The sequence below is a fragment of the Prionailurus bengalensis genome, chromosome B4, assembly GCF_016509475.1.
Source record: "Prionailurus bengalensis isolate Pbe53 chromosome B4, Fcat_Pben_1.1_paternal_pri, whole genome shotgun sequence".
NCBI lineage: Eukaryota > Metazoa > Chordata > Mammalia > Carnivora > Felidae > Prionailurus > Prionailurus bengalensis.
This window is the reverse complement of record NC_057358.1, coordinates 93,408,571-93,425,407: the sequence shown is the minus strand read 5'-3', so window position 1 is coordinate 93,425,407 and position 16,837 is coordinate 93,408,571. Positions and strand designations below refer to the sequence as shown.

Below are 16,837 nucleotides of genomic sequence, written 5' to 3'. Positions count from 1 at the left end.
CGCGCCGTGAAGCCGCCGCCGCGGCCGCCAGGGTCCCTGACCGCCGCGCGCGCCCCGCCCGGCCCGCGCCGCACCCCACCCGCTCCCCTCAGCCGGCGCCCGGCCCCCGCCCCGCGCGGCCGCGGCCGCGGCCGCCGCTCCCCTCAGCGGCCACGCACACACTCTGCGAACCTCTCACGCTGTCACCGGGTCCCCGCAGCCCGCGTCGCCCCGTGCCTTGCGCTCCCTCCGGGTCGCTGCTCCGGCGCCACGGCGGTCCTGCCGCTGCCGCCGCCGCCGCCGCTCGGGCTGGTTTACACGCCTGACTCTGGGCGAGGTTTGGCGGTGTCGCCTTGACGTCAGGCGTTCAGCCTCGCTCTCGCTTCCGTCCGCGGGCGGGGCGCGCGGGTGCGCGGCCGAGGAAGGGGCGGGGCCGCGGGGCGGAGCGAGGGGAGCCGAGGGGGCGGGGCCTTGCGCGCCGCCGCAGCGCAGGCCGGACCCACGCGGCGCCCTTCGCGGCCGCGTTTTCTCCGCCGTGTGTCTCTCCCTGCTCTCGTCCCCCTTTCAGCTTCGCCTGGGCCACCTGGTTCGGGACCCATAGGCGTGTCGGCTTCGCTGACTTCAGCGGGTTACAGTGGTGCGAAGGGCTTAGAAACCCTCCGAAACTTAAAAGATGCGTTTATTGCGAACTGTAATTCAGTCACCAACGCCACCTAACAGTTGGTGCTCGCGTATTCCTTTGTGCTGGGGAAAGTGGCTGGGAAGTAATTGAGCGTGCAGTTTCCACACCTAGAGCTCTCGTGAAGGAAGCCAGGCCAGGGCACGGTCTTTTTCATTCTTCAAAGGGTTTTTCTCTTGACAAGTATTTCAAACACTGGTGTCTTAACTCGGGTGAACTCTTTGTCCAAATTACCCTGCCAAACTCATTTAACAAACCTATGATCCCAAACAACTTTGTACTTAAATCAACTATTTATATGAATAAAGTAAATTGCATATTTAAATGCATGACTCGGGCACTTTAGCGGGTTACTCATAGGTAGGTTTATGGTGAGGCTACTGGGCGACAGAAAGCATTCTCTGTTCCAAAAATGCCTTGTTCCAAAAAGGGCGGGAACTTGACAAGGGAACTTACATTATTAGAGAAAAGACTAAAATATAAATACCCGTCTTACAAAATATCAGCTCTTTTATGAAAGGAAGCTTTGATGGAAGAAGAAATTCAAAGAGAAAGTGCAGGAAAAAGTCAGACTTGGGAGGTAATTGAAAACTAACGTTTGCTTAGTTCAGTTTAACTTTATTCTTTTTTTTAATGAATTTATTTATTTTGAGAGAGAGAGTGCGAGCAGGGGAGGGGCAGAGAGGAGAGAGAGAATCCCAAGTAGGCTCCTCGCTGTTGGCACAGAGCCCGTTTGGGGGTTCCGATCTCACAAACCGTGAGATCGTGACCTGAGCCAAAATCAGGAGTCAGACGCTTAACCCAATGAGCCATCCAGGTGCCCCCACTTGATTCTTAAAATAAGTTTCTATGAACTTTGATAAATTTGGAAGAGTAATGAGAAGTATGATTAATTTCACTCCTGTAAAGAATACTAGCAATTGAAAACTAACCAAGTTAAAGAATATTCAAGAATGAATTATACTTTGCCAGTTTTCTGTATGTAAGTGCTTTCTAGGTATCTCGCAATTTAGATGAATTGAATGTTACATATTTCTGCAATTTCCATTTCCTTAGAAAACCCCTTTTTAATGGAAATTTCAAAGGCAAATTTCAGAGCAGTCTTTAGGAATTATTATAAAATCTAAATGAATGAATTTTAAATAAATTTGACTTAACTTTGCATGAAACTTTGATCAAGTCTGAAAGCCTGAAACTCTTAAGTTCATGGAAGCAGATGTTACTTGAGTATACCAGTGTTTTTTCTTCTTTCTCTCAACTTTCCTTGACTTTCCGGCATTTGATTTTTTTTTTTTTTTTTCAAAGCTCGTTTTAGAAGTTTGGAGTTAGGATTATTTAGACTTTGAGGGAATACTTTATTTTAATTAAAAATACATTTGTTTCTCTTTTAATAGACTAGAAATCATTACACTTGTATCAAACTATTATCTTTATGCAGAGAATGCGAGAATCTGCATGTCTCAGCACCAAACTCTTCTTGAAATCTTCACCAGGATATTCCACCGGCAACTTCAACTGGTCATGCATGCCAACTGAACTCACCATCTTTTGTCATCAAACTAGTTTCTTCTCTTCTTTTGTTAATCGTATCACCATCTTTTAAATTAAACAGTTTCCCAGCCTGATCCTCCTTTCTCTGCGTTTTCTCAAATCATCAGTCAGTTGGCACATCTATAAGTAATTCTTTTCTACTGAGACCACACTTGTTTAGGTTGGCACTACGTCTCAACTCCTTGACTTTAGCCACACCTTCCTACCTTGCCTGGTGGCCTCCTGTCTATGCCTCCTGTGATTTATTCTACACGTCGTTGCCAGATGAATTATCTTAACGCATATTGAGCCAGTCTCTTCCTCGAAAAGCCTTCAGTTACCCTGTTGCCCTATCAAAATAAAATCCTTGTATAATATCTTATTTTCCTTCTTACAAACACGGCCTTACAGTCAGAGTGGACTTTTCGCCCAAATATAGTGCTGTCCCACTGCTCTGGTGTGGTATAGGTGATCTCCTTTGCCTGAAGTGTTCCTTCCCACTCCTGCCCGATATTCAAGGTCCATTTACTTTCTCCAGGAAAGATTGTCTTTCTAATCTAATATGGTCTGATATTTTCAATCGAACGTGGTTTCTTCTCTTTTGAATCCCTGTAACACCCTATGGCTCTTTTCTTTCTTTTTTTTTTGGTCACTTGTTTTCTACCTTCCTCCAGAACAGGAGTTTGCAAACTTTTTCTGTAAAGAGCTGGATGGTAAATATTTAGGGCTTTTGCCAGATGGTCCCTGTTGCAGCTACTCAACTCTAACTTTGTTGTGCAAAAACAGCCATAGGATACGTAACAAATGAGTGTGGCTGTGTTCTAATAAAACTTTCTTTTTTTAAAAAAATTTTTTTTTCAACGTTTATTTATTTTTGGGACAGAGAGACACAGAGCATGAACGGGGAGGGGCAGAGAGAGAGGGAGACACAGAATCGGAAACAGGCTCCAGGCTCTGAGCCATCAGCCCAGAGCCTGACGTGGGGCTCGAACTCACGGACCGCGAGATCGTGACCTGGCTGAAGTCGGACGCTTAACCGACTGCGCCACCCAGGCGCCCCTAATAAAACTTTCTTTATGGACACTAAAATTTTGATTTCATATAATTTGCACATGTCACAAATCCCCGCTCCCCTTCTTCTCCCCCTGCTCCTCCTCCTGCTTCTCCTTCTTCCATTTAAAAATGTGAAAACCACTCTTAGCCCCTGGTTGTACAAAACCAGGCAGTGGGGCTGTTTGCCCTACTGTGCTCAGGGCCAGCTTCATGGATGTGTATCGGGGTCCTGTGCTTAGAAAGGCTCAATGATCAGTTTAATGCTCTGATGTTACCATCTTGAAATTTTAAATAATTTTTGAGCAGGAGGCCTGCATTTTTTTAATTTATTTTGAGAGAGAGAGAGAGAGAGAGCCAGCATGAACTGGAGAAGGGCAGAGAGAGAAAAGGAGAGAGAGGGTCAGAGTTGTCAGCACAGAGTCTGCCTCAGGTCTCTCTATATCTCACGAACTGTGAGATCATAACCTGAGCCGAAATGAAGAGTTGGATGCTTAACTGACTGAGCCACCTAGGCAGCCCAAGAGGCCCGCATTTTCACTTTGCGTTGGGTTCCCCCAACTACTCGAAGAGAAGATCCATATGATCAGGATGTGTATTTCTTGCATTTGGTATGGTGCTTTTCACATCATAGGCACTCAAAATGTATTTGTTGAGAGATCTCTCAGGGTTGTATTTGTATTGAGCAATATTGAAGGATGAGGTAACACCCCCCACAAAAGCAGAATTGCTTCTACTCACTATAAAAGCAGCACATCTCCCAAGCTCAGGGTTTCCCTCCTGTATTACTATCCCTCTGCATGTGTAGGCATCTAGGCAAGTCTATTTTCATTGTCCCCACAGGACTTGAGGGATAGGTAGAACCAGTGCAAGCATGATGCTCTGGCTACCGCTTTTGCTGTGAGCAATAAAGTCCTTTGTCTCTGAAAAAAAAATGTATTTGTTGAATTTTCTATTCCTAAGGCACTATGGAGTGGTGGAGAACACAAGAAACCTCAGCTTCACCACTTGTTAGCTGCATAGTCTTGGGCAAATTCCTCAACCATGGAGAGCCTTGGTTTTCTCATATATAACATGGGGATAATAAACTCTGCCTTACAGAACTGTTGTAAGATGGAATGTAGGACATGGTCATGTCTTAGCCCCTGGGACTAGATGAAGCTCAGAGTTAATCTTTTCCTTTTTAATGGAAGTTCATTCATAGTGTGCTTATCCATAATTCATGCTGCATTTAACTTGATGTAGTATTTCTGATTTTTCATGTTGTTTCCTTAAAAGTTATACTTCAGGGGCGCCCTGGGTGGCTCATTCGGTTAAGCATCTGACTCTTAGTTTTGGCTCATGATTTCATGGTTGTGAGTCTGAACCCCGTGTCAGTTGTGAGTTTGAGCCCTGTGTTGGGGCCTGCTTAGGATTCTCTCTCTCTCTCTCTCTCTCTCTCTCTCTGCCCCTCCCCTGCTCATTCTCTCTGTCTCTCTCTCAAAATAAATAAACTTTAAAAAAAAAGTTATAAAAAAACCAAAAAAAAAAACCACAAAAAAAAGTTATACTTCAAATAACATCTATACCTCAGTAGTTCTATTTCAAAAGCCCACATAAATAAAGGTCTTATTGCAAATCTAAAATTAGATTTAAAAAAAACCTCATATTTACAACTTTCATGATTTTCATGAATTAACAGTTCATGATTATTAGCATTAACAAGAGTCATGCTGTTTAACTTCCAGTTAAGTATGGTAACAGTAGCATTGGAAGTCATTAACCTTAAATATTATCATATTATTTCATTCACAAATGAACAATACTGAAATTTGATTCTTTCAAGGCACTTCCTTACTATTTTTGTCCTCTTTTGTGTGTATTCATGTATGTGTGTGTATTTATATAGATACATATATATAATACGTATGTGTATAGTGTATATGTGATACGTACATGTATGTATAATATATATACACCACTGTATATAGTGTATAGTATATTAAAATAGTTATATTCCTTTGTAATATCTTGCATAGTTGGAGGTGCAGACTGAGAAGGATAAGAAGACTACTTGTTGATGCAAAAGACAAAAAACCATGGCTTAACTCCTCAGGTTCATTCTGTTCTCTTGGTCAAAGATCGTGTTTCAAACTCCATGCACTTATTTTCTAAATTTGCTTTTTATCACACAAGAGACGAAGTAAGAGCATATTAGACCATTGTTACTCAGAACTCATACTCCCCTAGGGTGGTTTGTTTGCTTCTAAGATTTCTGTTTTGGGGAAACCAACTATTCCCATATAAGAAAAACGAGGCAGTTTGGCATGTTTTCTACTCTGTGTAATAACTGCTTATTTGTCTCAAGATATATTTCAAATTCTGTCTGTATTCTATTTTGGCAGTTGGAGGCTTAACCACCAAACCTGCCTATGCCACATTAAAGAAAGCTAAGAGTTCTATAATTTTGTCATTGCGAATGTCTATGATGTAAGGAACAGATAGTGCTTAAAATTTCTCCCTTTCTTAAGCTGTGGCTGAGAAAAACCATACAAATGAAAATGACATTCCCCAAGCCATTGTGCAAATGAGTGTTAAAGGAGAAAATCACTGGAAGAACCAACTTTATGAAATACCCGCTGTCATGAAACTTTCAAAAGAAATTTAGAGTAAGAACATCTTTTAACATCACATATAAGTACTTTCGGAATCCGGGCTGTCTCCAAATAAAACGGCTAATATAATCATGCCACAGATGCTCAGAAGTTAGGCATTCTCTCAGACTTTATCATTGCGATAGCATTTGGCATCTAGCCCAAGTTACCCCTGAATCCTGTGTGTGAACCACATACCTCCGTATTAATGGCCAAATTCCAAGAGGTAGGTTTTAATGACCCATTACACAGATGAGAAGGCTAAAGCTTAGAAGACTAAGTGACCAAGGCCATATAGAAATATGTGGGCAGAATTGAAATGTATTATCTTTGTCTGCCTTCTTTTGGCGCCATGCTGTACTACCATTCTTTAACTAATGCTGTTTTTTCTTTTTTTTCTTTTTTTAATTTTTTCTTTCAACGTTTTTTATTTTTATTTTTGGGACAGAGAGAGACAGAGCATGAACAGGGGAGGGGCAGAGAGAGAGGGAGACACAGAATCGGAAACAGGCTCCAGGCTCCGAGCCATCAGCCCAGAGCCTGACGCGGGGCTCGAACTCACGGACCGTGAGATCGTGACCTGGCTGAAGTCGGACGCTTAACCGACTGCGCCACCCAGGCACCCCTAATGCTGTTTTTTCATCCAGAAAATCTCTCTTGTCTCTTTTGTACTTATTTAAAGCTTAGTCATTGTTTAGGATCCAGTGGTTTCTTGCTTCTCTGAATTTCTCTAATAATTATTGTTTTTACCACTCATTTGGTACTTATCAGACATCACTTTATTTAAATAGCTTTTGTTTTCTCTCTAACCTGAGATTCTTGGGAACCAAGACGGTATCTTACAACTTTTCTACCTACCATATTGCCTGGCATCACAGAGTAGAAATAAAATGTAGTTTAGGGGATCTTTCTAATCTTTATTAGACCTTCCAAGCTGATCATAATGTATTTGTGACCTCTGGCAGTTATTTGACCTTTCCATGTTCCCTTTTAGTAATCTTCAAAATGCATGTGACAATGTCTATAACGTAGGGCTTTGAAATTTTTAAAAATAAGAGAGCAGATACAAAAACAAAAGTAATACAGAGCAGCGATGGGTGGATTGGTTCTGGAATCGGAAATCAGACTGCAAGTATTCAAACACAGGCTCCATTCATCCTAGAGGATTTACTTCTGGCAACTCAGTTTCCTCATTGGTAAAGTGAGTACAATAATAGAACCTACATTACAGCATTATTGTGAGGATTAAAAGAGTTAACAATGCAAATAGTGCCCACCACAAAGTAAACACTCTATAAATGTTAGCTGTCGTCATGTGGAAGATTCCCAATAAATGTTGGTTCCTCCTACAACTTCTGGCACAATAAAACTGTGCAAACATAGTAAGAATTCAACAAAGTGTTATAGTTAAACCTTCCTTTTGCTTTGCTTATGAGAGTCTTCAATTAAGGATTGGCTGTGTTCTAAAGTTTCTTTATGTCAGTAGCTTGTAACTTGAAAATATGTATGCAGTGGAAACAATGATGTAAAGTTTACAGCATGAGTATCTGAAAATATGACTTGATTATTAAGGAAGCCTAAAAAAGCCCATTTTAATCCATAGATACTAAAAACACAGTTCTAAAAATACAGGCATACCTCGGAGATACGGCCAGTTCCGTTCCAGACCCCCACAATAAAGTGAATATTGCAATAAAGCAAATCAATTTTGATTTTTTTTTGGTTTCCCAGTGCATATAAAATTATGTTTACACATATTCTATAGTCTATGAATCGTGCTATTAATAGCGTGTCTAAGAAACAATGTACATAACTTGATTTAAAAATGCTTTATTGCTAAAAAATGTTAACCATCATCTGAGTGTTCAGCAAGTATAATCACTGATTTCACGTCATCATAACGAATATAATCATAATGAAAAAGTTGGAAATAGTGTGAGAATTACCAAAATGTGATACATTCGCACCAAGTGAATAAATGCTGTTGGAAAAATGGTGCCAAAAGTCTTGCTCGATGCAGGGTTGCCACAAAGCTTGTTTGTAAAAACACAGTATCTGTGAAGCACAATAAAACTACTACTAATCAGTATTTATTTATTTATTTATTTATTTATTTATTTATTTATTTTTGGCACATTTATTTATTTTTATTTTTATTTTTTAAATATAATTTATTGTCAAGTTAGCTACCATATAGTGTATACAGTGTGCTTTTGGTTTTGGGGGTAGATTCCCATGATTCATCACTTCCATGCAATACCCAGTGTTCATCCCAGCAAGTGCCCTCCTCAATGCCCATCACCCATAATCAGCATTTCTAACACTGTTTGCTTAGTTCTCACAGCACCTTTTCCTTGTGGTTTTCCTCTTTTCTCTCTGGCTGTTTTTTCTCACTCTCTTTGGGCTATCTCTTCTTCCTTCTGACCTTTAAGGGTTGGAGCCCCCCAGAGCTAGATCCTGGGCCCCTTTCTTGTTGTCTACTTTCTTCTGGGAAGTTCTAGTCTTTCCCATGGCTTTCTATGCCAGCTAAATGTCAGAAGCTCACAGGGGTGCCTGGGTGGCTCAGTAGGTTAAGGGTCTGATTCTTGATTTCCGCTCAGGTCCAAATCTCACGGGTTCGTGGTTCAAGCTGCAACTCCCCTCCTGCCGCCCCCCCCCCCCCCCCCCCCCCCCCCCGCCTCCCTGGCAACACAGAGCCTGCTTGGTTCAAGCCCCCACTGGCAGCACAGAGCCTGCTTGGGGATTGTCTCTCTTTCTCTCTGCCTCTCCCCCCCCCCCCAAATAAATAAACTTTAAATAAATGCCAGAAACTCATAGATCTATGTCTGCAGCTCAGACTTCTCTGCCGAGCTCTGGATGCATAGAGCCAATTGCCTTCTGGAAAGATTTCCTTTGTTGACCTTCCCCCTAACTGCTTTTCCTCCAGGAATCCTCATCTTAATAGAAGGTGGCAGCTTCCTAAAACAGAAATCTAGCACTTTCCTCTATCTTACTCTGCATAGCAAATTCCTTACCAAGTCCTATTGATTCCACTTCCAAAGTCACTAAAATATGCCCACTCTTCTCTATTTCCCTCAGCAGCTTGGCTTGTGTACTTTCACTTCTGTCCCTCCCCCCATCCATTCTCTGAACAGTGGTCTTAAAAATAAAAAACACTTTGGGGGCACCTGAGTGGCTCGATTGTTTGAACGTCTGGCTCTTGATTTTGGCTCAAGTCATGATCTTGTCCATATTTAAATTTTCCATTGTGATGGGTGATGTATACACGGTTACGTGTTATGTTTATACCTTTTGTGTGACTTAAATATTTTATAATAAAAGCGATATATCTTATTTTCTAAATAAGGAGTTGGGGGGGAAAGAGGAAAGCAAATGATAAGAGACTCTTGACCGTGGAGAAAAACGTGAGGGTTACTGGAGGGGAGGGGGGGTGGGCTTGATGGGTGATGGGTATTAAGGAGGACACTTGTGTTGAGCACTGGGTGTTATATGTAAGGGATGAATCACTGAATTCTACTCCCGAAACCGATATTAACACTATATGTCAGCTAGCTAGAATTTAAATAAAAATTTGAAAAAAAACCCAAAAATAAACAAACAAAAAATATTTCCACCGTGGTGTATATCATTGTTGAATTATTATATTGTACATCTAAAACTAATATAATGTTATATACCAGTTTTCCTTGATTGAAAGAAAGAGGAAACCATAGTCTGAAGAGTTAATAAAAAATATTTTCAGTCCTCAAAAATTCCTGATTGTATCAAAGATGACTTTTTACTGTTGATTTGTTAAGTTCATCATCCAAACAAGTCCAAACATTACATTTCCTTATTATGCCTATTGAATGTCTCTTAAACTCTAATCGTCTTTCCTCCTTTTGTTGAGTGAATGACTATCTGTATTTTTTCTTTTGTGATGTGCCTTTTTGTTTCTTTCAGCTTTTGTACAAATGGCATCTCTTTCCGTCAATACCTTCCTAAATATTCTGTGGCAAAAATCCTATAGCTTTTACATTGCACACCTTTATCTAGAAATACAAGACTGAAAAAGTAAGAACTTCCTTTTCACATATTTACATTATGTGAAGAAAATATAGAAGATGGATTGAAAACAATTCATTCAGCCCCAAATCCAGGCAAGATGTCTAGATATTAAGCCTATACTACATACTAGGAAGTTATCTCATTTGATCCTTTATAAAAACCTTTGAGTTGGGTTTTTTAATCTCTGCCTTTAGGGTAGGAAACAGATTGAGGGGGATTAAGTAAAAAATATGGGATCACAGTGTCAGTCCTGAGTCAAGGCCAGGTCTCTCTTTCTGAGGGGCTCTTGGTCTCCCCGCCGGGCTATACTGCTGTGGTAATAAAGACAGTGATGAGGTGATGAAGGGTGGTTTAAATGGGGGGAAACTACCAAAGGAAATTCTGGTGGTTGCTTTACCCAGATGAAAAAGAAAAAACAGGGTCCTGCCCAAGTGTATATCAGGGGGAATAGATTATTTCGGCTTAAGGTAAATATATTTGAGAAAATAATTATTTAGTGGGATTCTGATAAAAAGTGGTGAAAGTCTGATAAAAGTTTAACAGCAGCAAAAGCAGTCTTCTGAGGGCATTTATCTCTCAGTGCCCTGCTCTAGCTGATCCTGTCTTTTTCTTTTTAAATTATATCCTTTGCTTTTTTTAAAGACAGACGTTAACATCACCAATGTGCTTATACATTTCCTTCCTGCTTCTCAGTAGACCTCAGAACCACAACGTTTTTCACTAGAATCCCTTTCCCCTTCTAACTATCTCTATCTAAATTCTTCAGCGGCTTGTCATGTCCTTAATGCCTAAGAAAGCATGTCAAAGGATCATATTAGCCAAGGGAGGGAAATTACATTTAAAATATATTTGGCCTGAAAAATTCTGTCTGCTTCACCAGCCTGCCTGAATGTGCCTGCATCTACCAAAGATGTGAGCCAGCCCAGCCTCCTCCCGCTTGCGGTGACATAAGAATCATAAATACATAAACTTAAAAACAAGATGACACAATAATCTTTCTAGATAATTACACATTTATCATTGCTTCATAAAAGGAGACATCCACAAAACAAACAAACGAACGAACAAACAATCAAACAAAAGGCAAAGAATAACTGACCAATAGCAAAGAGAAGAAAAGTATTTAAAATATCTTGGCTGCTATGGGGTATATTCCCAAAAGAATTCAAAGCAGGGACTAGAACAGATATTTATTATACCCATGTTCAAAGCAGCATTATTCGCAACGGCCGAGATGAAAACAAACCAAGTGTCCATCAATAGAAGAATGGATAAGCAAAATGTGGTGTATACATACAATGGAATATTATTCAACCTTAGAAAGGAAGGCAATTCTGACATTTGCTACAACATGGGTGAATCTTGAGGGCATTACACTAGGAGAAATAAGCTAGCCACAAAAGGAGAAATGCTGTATGATTCCACTTATATGACTGCTCCCTAGAGACAGAAAGTAGCATGGTGGTTGCCAGGGGCTGGGATGTAATGGGGTGGTAGTTTTTAATGGGTATAGGGTTTCAGTGTGGGAAGATGAAATGTTTTGGAAATGGATGCTGGTGATGGCTGCGGAATAAGGTAACTGTACTTAATGCCACAAAACGGTACACTTAAAGGTGGTTAAATTGGCCAATTTGGGGTTACGTGTATTTTGCCATAATGCAAAAACGTGTCGGTGAAGAACTTGGGCTCTGAGTGAGAAAGCCTCGGTTTAAATTCTGACTCAGTACCTTATTAGCTGTGAGAACCTGCTCTATTTCCACATCTTAAGTTTGAGTTTCTTTACCTAAAAATTGGAATAAGAATAGAGACTTGTGAGAATTAAATAAAACAATCCATTTCAAAGCCTTTGCATGTCACTTTGCACATAGTCAGTACTCAATAAACATTAGCCACTATGATTTTCTTATCATTTAGTTACATCTGGACTCACTTTTAGAGGCTAGATTGGCAGATTTTTCTGATGAGTTTTTGGGAATTTCGCACAGGTTTACATGTCTTAATGATGTGATTCCTGAGGGTGATGTCACTCACTACCTACATCAGCAACAAAGGTAGCTGATCCAGAGACACTGATGGAAGGGATGAAGTTCCAATGAGCTTGTGAAGTTTGGTGGAAAGAACGAAGGTATTGGAATAATTATAAAAGTACCCCGTCGTGTTCGGGAGGTGCGATTTTCAGCCATTTTCTTTCAAAGGTTCGATAATAAGAAGCAAGGCAAATGATATTGATTTATGAATATTCTGAAACTTTAGCTAGGTTTTAAAACTTGTCTGGTAATATCTGCAGCATAATCCGAGAGACGCTCTCCAAGTCGCGACTATAGGAAACTTTCCTCTGGCCTAGATCGTGTCCTTCTTTCTGGCACTGAGTGTGCATCTACTGACTTGACGAATTATAGGACCATGGTTGTGAAATGTCTCAATTCTACACTCAGAGGTATGATCCTTTCGTGTGTGTGTGTGTGTGTGTGAGAGAGAGAGAGAGAGAGAAACAATAGAGCTGTGGAGTCGCTGTTTTTGAAAAGGATAAACCTAAACGATATGGGGGAGACAGTGTTCCCGGTGTTTTACAAATCAATCCTCAACCCTCCAATGTTGCTACTGTCATCAACTGTATTTTAAAGAAGAGGAAACAGGTTCAGAACTTGCCTCTGTGTGTGTGTGTGTGTGTGTGTGTGTGTATTACTGAGCTGTAGTTTGAATACAGGTTGATTTGGCTCCAATGTCCATGCTCTTTATCTCAAACCATAGGCCCCAAGCCCCAACATCTTGTCATGTGTTGTTGTCACGAGGGCTGGCGTCACTTTGGGAGTTGCCGCCGTCGGTTGTGAAGTCACAACCGCTATCACTGGTGGAATAGAGTGGTGGCTCTTTGCTCTCCAGCCTGCCCTCTGTGAAGAGGGAAGGAGCCACTGCCCAGGGAAAGCAGAGGGAGTGGGAACAGTACAGCCCCCGTTGCCCTCAAATATTGCTTCTCTTCCCTTTCCTGACCTCAAGCGGCCACGATCAAAGCCACTCAGTTTGGAAAACAACGTGCCATTGTCTTCAGAAATCCCCTGTGACAGTAGCCATGGGCTACCTGGGAGTAGGAAGGAGGGACAGGGTTTCTTTCACACTCTCTCTCAGAGAAGCTAGTTGTCTCCTGGAAAGCCTAGAAAGACTATCTCAGCCTCAACAAAGACACACTTGACAAGTGTCACTGGCGCTCAGGGAGGGCCCAGTGAGGCCAGCAGGCGTCGGCAGGGGTCATGAAACCCATGTAATGATGGGGCAGCCTGGGGACCCTGGACAGACATGGCTTCCTGTAGTAGTGACCGTCTGTTGGTTGCAAGTAACAGAAAACAACCTGAGCTACCTTAAGCAGAAAGGGGACAGTATTAGAAGAATACAGAGGTATCTCAGGGAACTATGGAATTATAGAACAGCCAGGCCTCAGGAAGGGAAGAGTCAAGGAGAGTCCTGGGACTGCAGCGGCAGTTGATGGAGGTCCCGGCCCATAGCAATCCAGTGACTTGACGTGGCTCTCAGTTCCAATATTTCTTCAGGCTCAAGAGAGAGTGAGAGTAGGATATGCTGGGCTCAGATTATTCTTTGCAGTTGGCTTAATCAGCAATGGCTGAACATGGGGAGGGGAAGGGATTGGTGCAGCGGGAAGTTCACACAACAGAAACAGGAACCCTCTGTGGGCAGAGATGAGGGGTGGGGATGACACCATATTAGACACCCCCCCCGCCCCTCCACCCCCCACCCCCAGAGACCGATTTTACGTGGAGAGTCATTCTGCAGGGAAGTTGCTCACAGGCAGTATAGTAGAGCAGTTGGGAGTTCAGGCTTTGGAGCTAGATTGCTTGACCTCAAAGCCCAGCTCGGCCACCTCCCAGGCAACTTATGTAAGTATCCTGTGTGTCTGTTTTTTCCCCTCTAGAGTGGGAATAGTAACAGTACTTACTACATGAAAGCGTTAGGATTCAATGAGTTAATAATACCAGCAAAGTGCTTAAAACAGTGCCTGGCACACAGTAAGCCCTTGATAAATTACTATTATTATCTGGCTTTTGAGGCATCATCATATTTATTGAAATTGTCAAATGGGTCCACCTCACTTTAAAAATACCCAGTGGGGCGCTTTTTAACATGCAATTTTATGAAAGAAAGAGGAGAGCGATCCGATAAAGGCTCTGTTATGAAAACAAGCACGACAACTTATGTTTAACTTAGACATAAATACAGATGCAACAAATTAAAAAATATATGGATACCAAAACATTAAGAAAAGAAGTAAAACAAAGAAAATAAAAAGGAAAAATACAGATGCAACACCAAAAGCACAGTCTATAAAAGAAAAAAAAATGATAAATCAGACTTTATCAAAATTAAAAAAAATTGCTCTTCCAAAAGTGCCATTAAGAGAATGAACAGATAAGCCAAAGACTAGGAGATAATATTTGTAAATCATATATCTGATGAAGGGCTTGTGTCCAGAAAAATAACCCTGCTTACAGTTCAATTAAAACTACCTAACTAAAAAACGGGCAGAAGATTTGAAAGACATTTCACCAAGAAGCTACCTAAGTGGCTAATAAACACAGGGAAAGATGTTTGACATCCTGGGTTTGGGAAACGCAAATTAAAAATCACAATGAGTTTCCACTATAAGCTCACTAGAATGCCTCTGATCCAAAAGATTGATTTATCAGGTCTTCCGGGTGGCTCAGTCGGTTAAGCATCTGACTTTGGCTTAGATCGTGATCTCACACTCTGTGAGTTCGAGCCCTGTGTCGGACTCTGTGCTGACAGCTCAGAGCCTGGAGCCTGCTTTGGATTCTGTGTCTCTTTCCCTCTCTCTCTCAAAAATAAATAAGCATTAAAAATATTTAAAAAACCCCAGAAGACTGGTTTATCAAGTATGGAGGACATGGAACATATTCTTTGCAGGTAAGACTGTAAAATGGTGCATCCACTTTGGCAAATTGTTTGACAATGTCTTAAACATAAATTTAGCATATGACCCACCAATTCTTTTCCTAGGTATATACCTAAGAGAAATAAATAACATATGTTTACAGAAAGACTTGTATAAAAATGCTCATAGAACCATTGTTTACAATAACTAAACAAAGACAAAATTCAAATGACCATTAAACAAAATGTAGCATTATACAATGAAATACTAACCAGTCATAAAACCCCTCAGATTATGCTAGATGGACAACATAGGTGAACCTCAAAATCATCATGCAAAGTGGAGAAGACAGAAACAAAAGACTATATCTTGCATGTTTCTGTTTATATGACGTTTCTGAAAATGGCAAATCTTTAAAGACAGAAAAGCAGAACAGTAATTACCTGGGCTAGGCATGGGAGTGGCCATTGACTGCAAGCAGCAATGACAGACATGTTGACGGTGATAGAAATGTTCTAAAACTAGATTGCAGTAATGTTCGTACAATTGCACGAACTTATTAAAATCGTTGGAATGTATACTTGTTAGCAGGTGAATTTTATGGTATGTAAATTATACCTCAATAAAGCAGTTTCTGTCCCATACTCACAAATCCTGACTGAGTTACCAGTAAAAACCATAGCTGACAATAATTAAGAAAGAAGAAATCTTTTAGTCCAACACTACTTGCAGAGCCTCTTTGGGTTTCATAATGTTTTATGCCCAGTCCCTCCCATCTCCCCACTGATCCACTGCAGAGTGGTGACGTTTTATGATCAGGATTGAGAAATCGTGTAGAGACAATGGAGTCTAAGAGTACTCTGCCCTGAATCTTTTAGGTGGGGGTTCTTTATGAACTGTACTTAAAAAGCTCTAGCTATTCCCATTCCTATTTGCTATTCAAGCTTTCCTGGAGTGTAGAAAACCATCCTCCAAGGAAAATTCTCCAATGCTGATTTCTGTAGCTTGTTTGCTATTACCCAGGAATTTCTTTTCTTTCTCATCAATGTATCATAGTGCCCTGACCTTGACAGGAAGAAAACAACTTTCAGGTTGACTGCTACATCATAAAGCCTTCTTCTGTTACTAAAAAAAACTTCATTTGCTTGATAGTTATTTCCTGTGTCAAACTATCAAATGTTTCTCCTGACTGCAGCCATCTGGGGGTTTGTTTTTTTCACACCAACATGTTAACATAAGCCACCCAGAGGGAACAGTATCCATCCATCCATCCATCCATCCATCTTTCCATCTTTCCATTCTTCCACCCATCATCTGTACATTCAACAATGATTTCTTGAGTCCCAGTTAGGGACCATACACTGTACTAGATATTAGGGATGGAAAAATGAGTAAGAAAGTCATTGTCTCCACCCTCTCAGAGCTTAGAGTCTTTCTTGGATGACAGTACAAGACTGGCATTGAAGACATGTTTTTTCCACTTTCCAGGTTTTCTTCGGCTGGTCTTTGCCTCTCTAGAGGCTGCACTGGTGGCATCTCAGGTGATCTGGTGTCTATGTGGTAGCTGTAATGGTGGAGGCAAGGAGCTCCTGGCTCCTGGGGATGGTTTTGATCCACAGGCAGTGGTCACTTTGGTAGGCTCCAGAGGGACAGGCTTTGAAGCAGCTCTCTCCCTCTTTTTTTAAGATTTTACTTTTAAGTAATCTCTACACCCAACATGGGGCTCAAACCTACAACCGCAGAATCAAGAGTAATATCCTCTACCAACTGAGCCAGCCAAGCGCCCCCGAAGCAGCCCCTTCTTCAATGGCAAGTGCAAAAGTTGTAAGGGTAGCCACAAGAACTTTGGTGGTGGTAGCTGCAGCTTTGCCATTGTCTCAGGTGACTCCAGCACGTCTGCAAATTAAACAGACGTCAGACGCAAGGAATGGGTCCTGTTGCCTGGGAGTATATCAGATCTGTAAGGTAGAGATGAGAATTCATTTGTTTGTCAAATATTTCGTATTTCTGGGAATA

General features: G+C 41.3%; 1 protein-coding gene across 1 annotated transcript in view; it reads right to left on the bottom strand.

Annotated features, from left to right (window-relative positions):
• The window catches only part of RAP1B (RAP1B, member of RAS oncogene family), a 45,286-nt gene extending 44,889 nt beyond the window's left edge, over positions 1 to 397 (bottom strand). Inside the window, exon 1 of the mRNA XM_043564926.1 lies at positions 172 to 397. The gene's annotated coding sequence lies outside the window, so the exon portion shown is untranslated. The remainder of the gene's footprint in view (positions 1 to 171) is intronic.
• Positions 398 to 16,837: the final 16,440 nt, after the last annotated feature.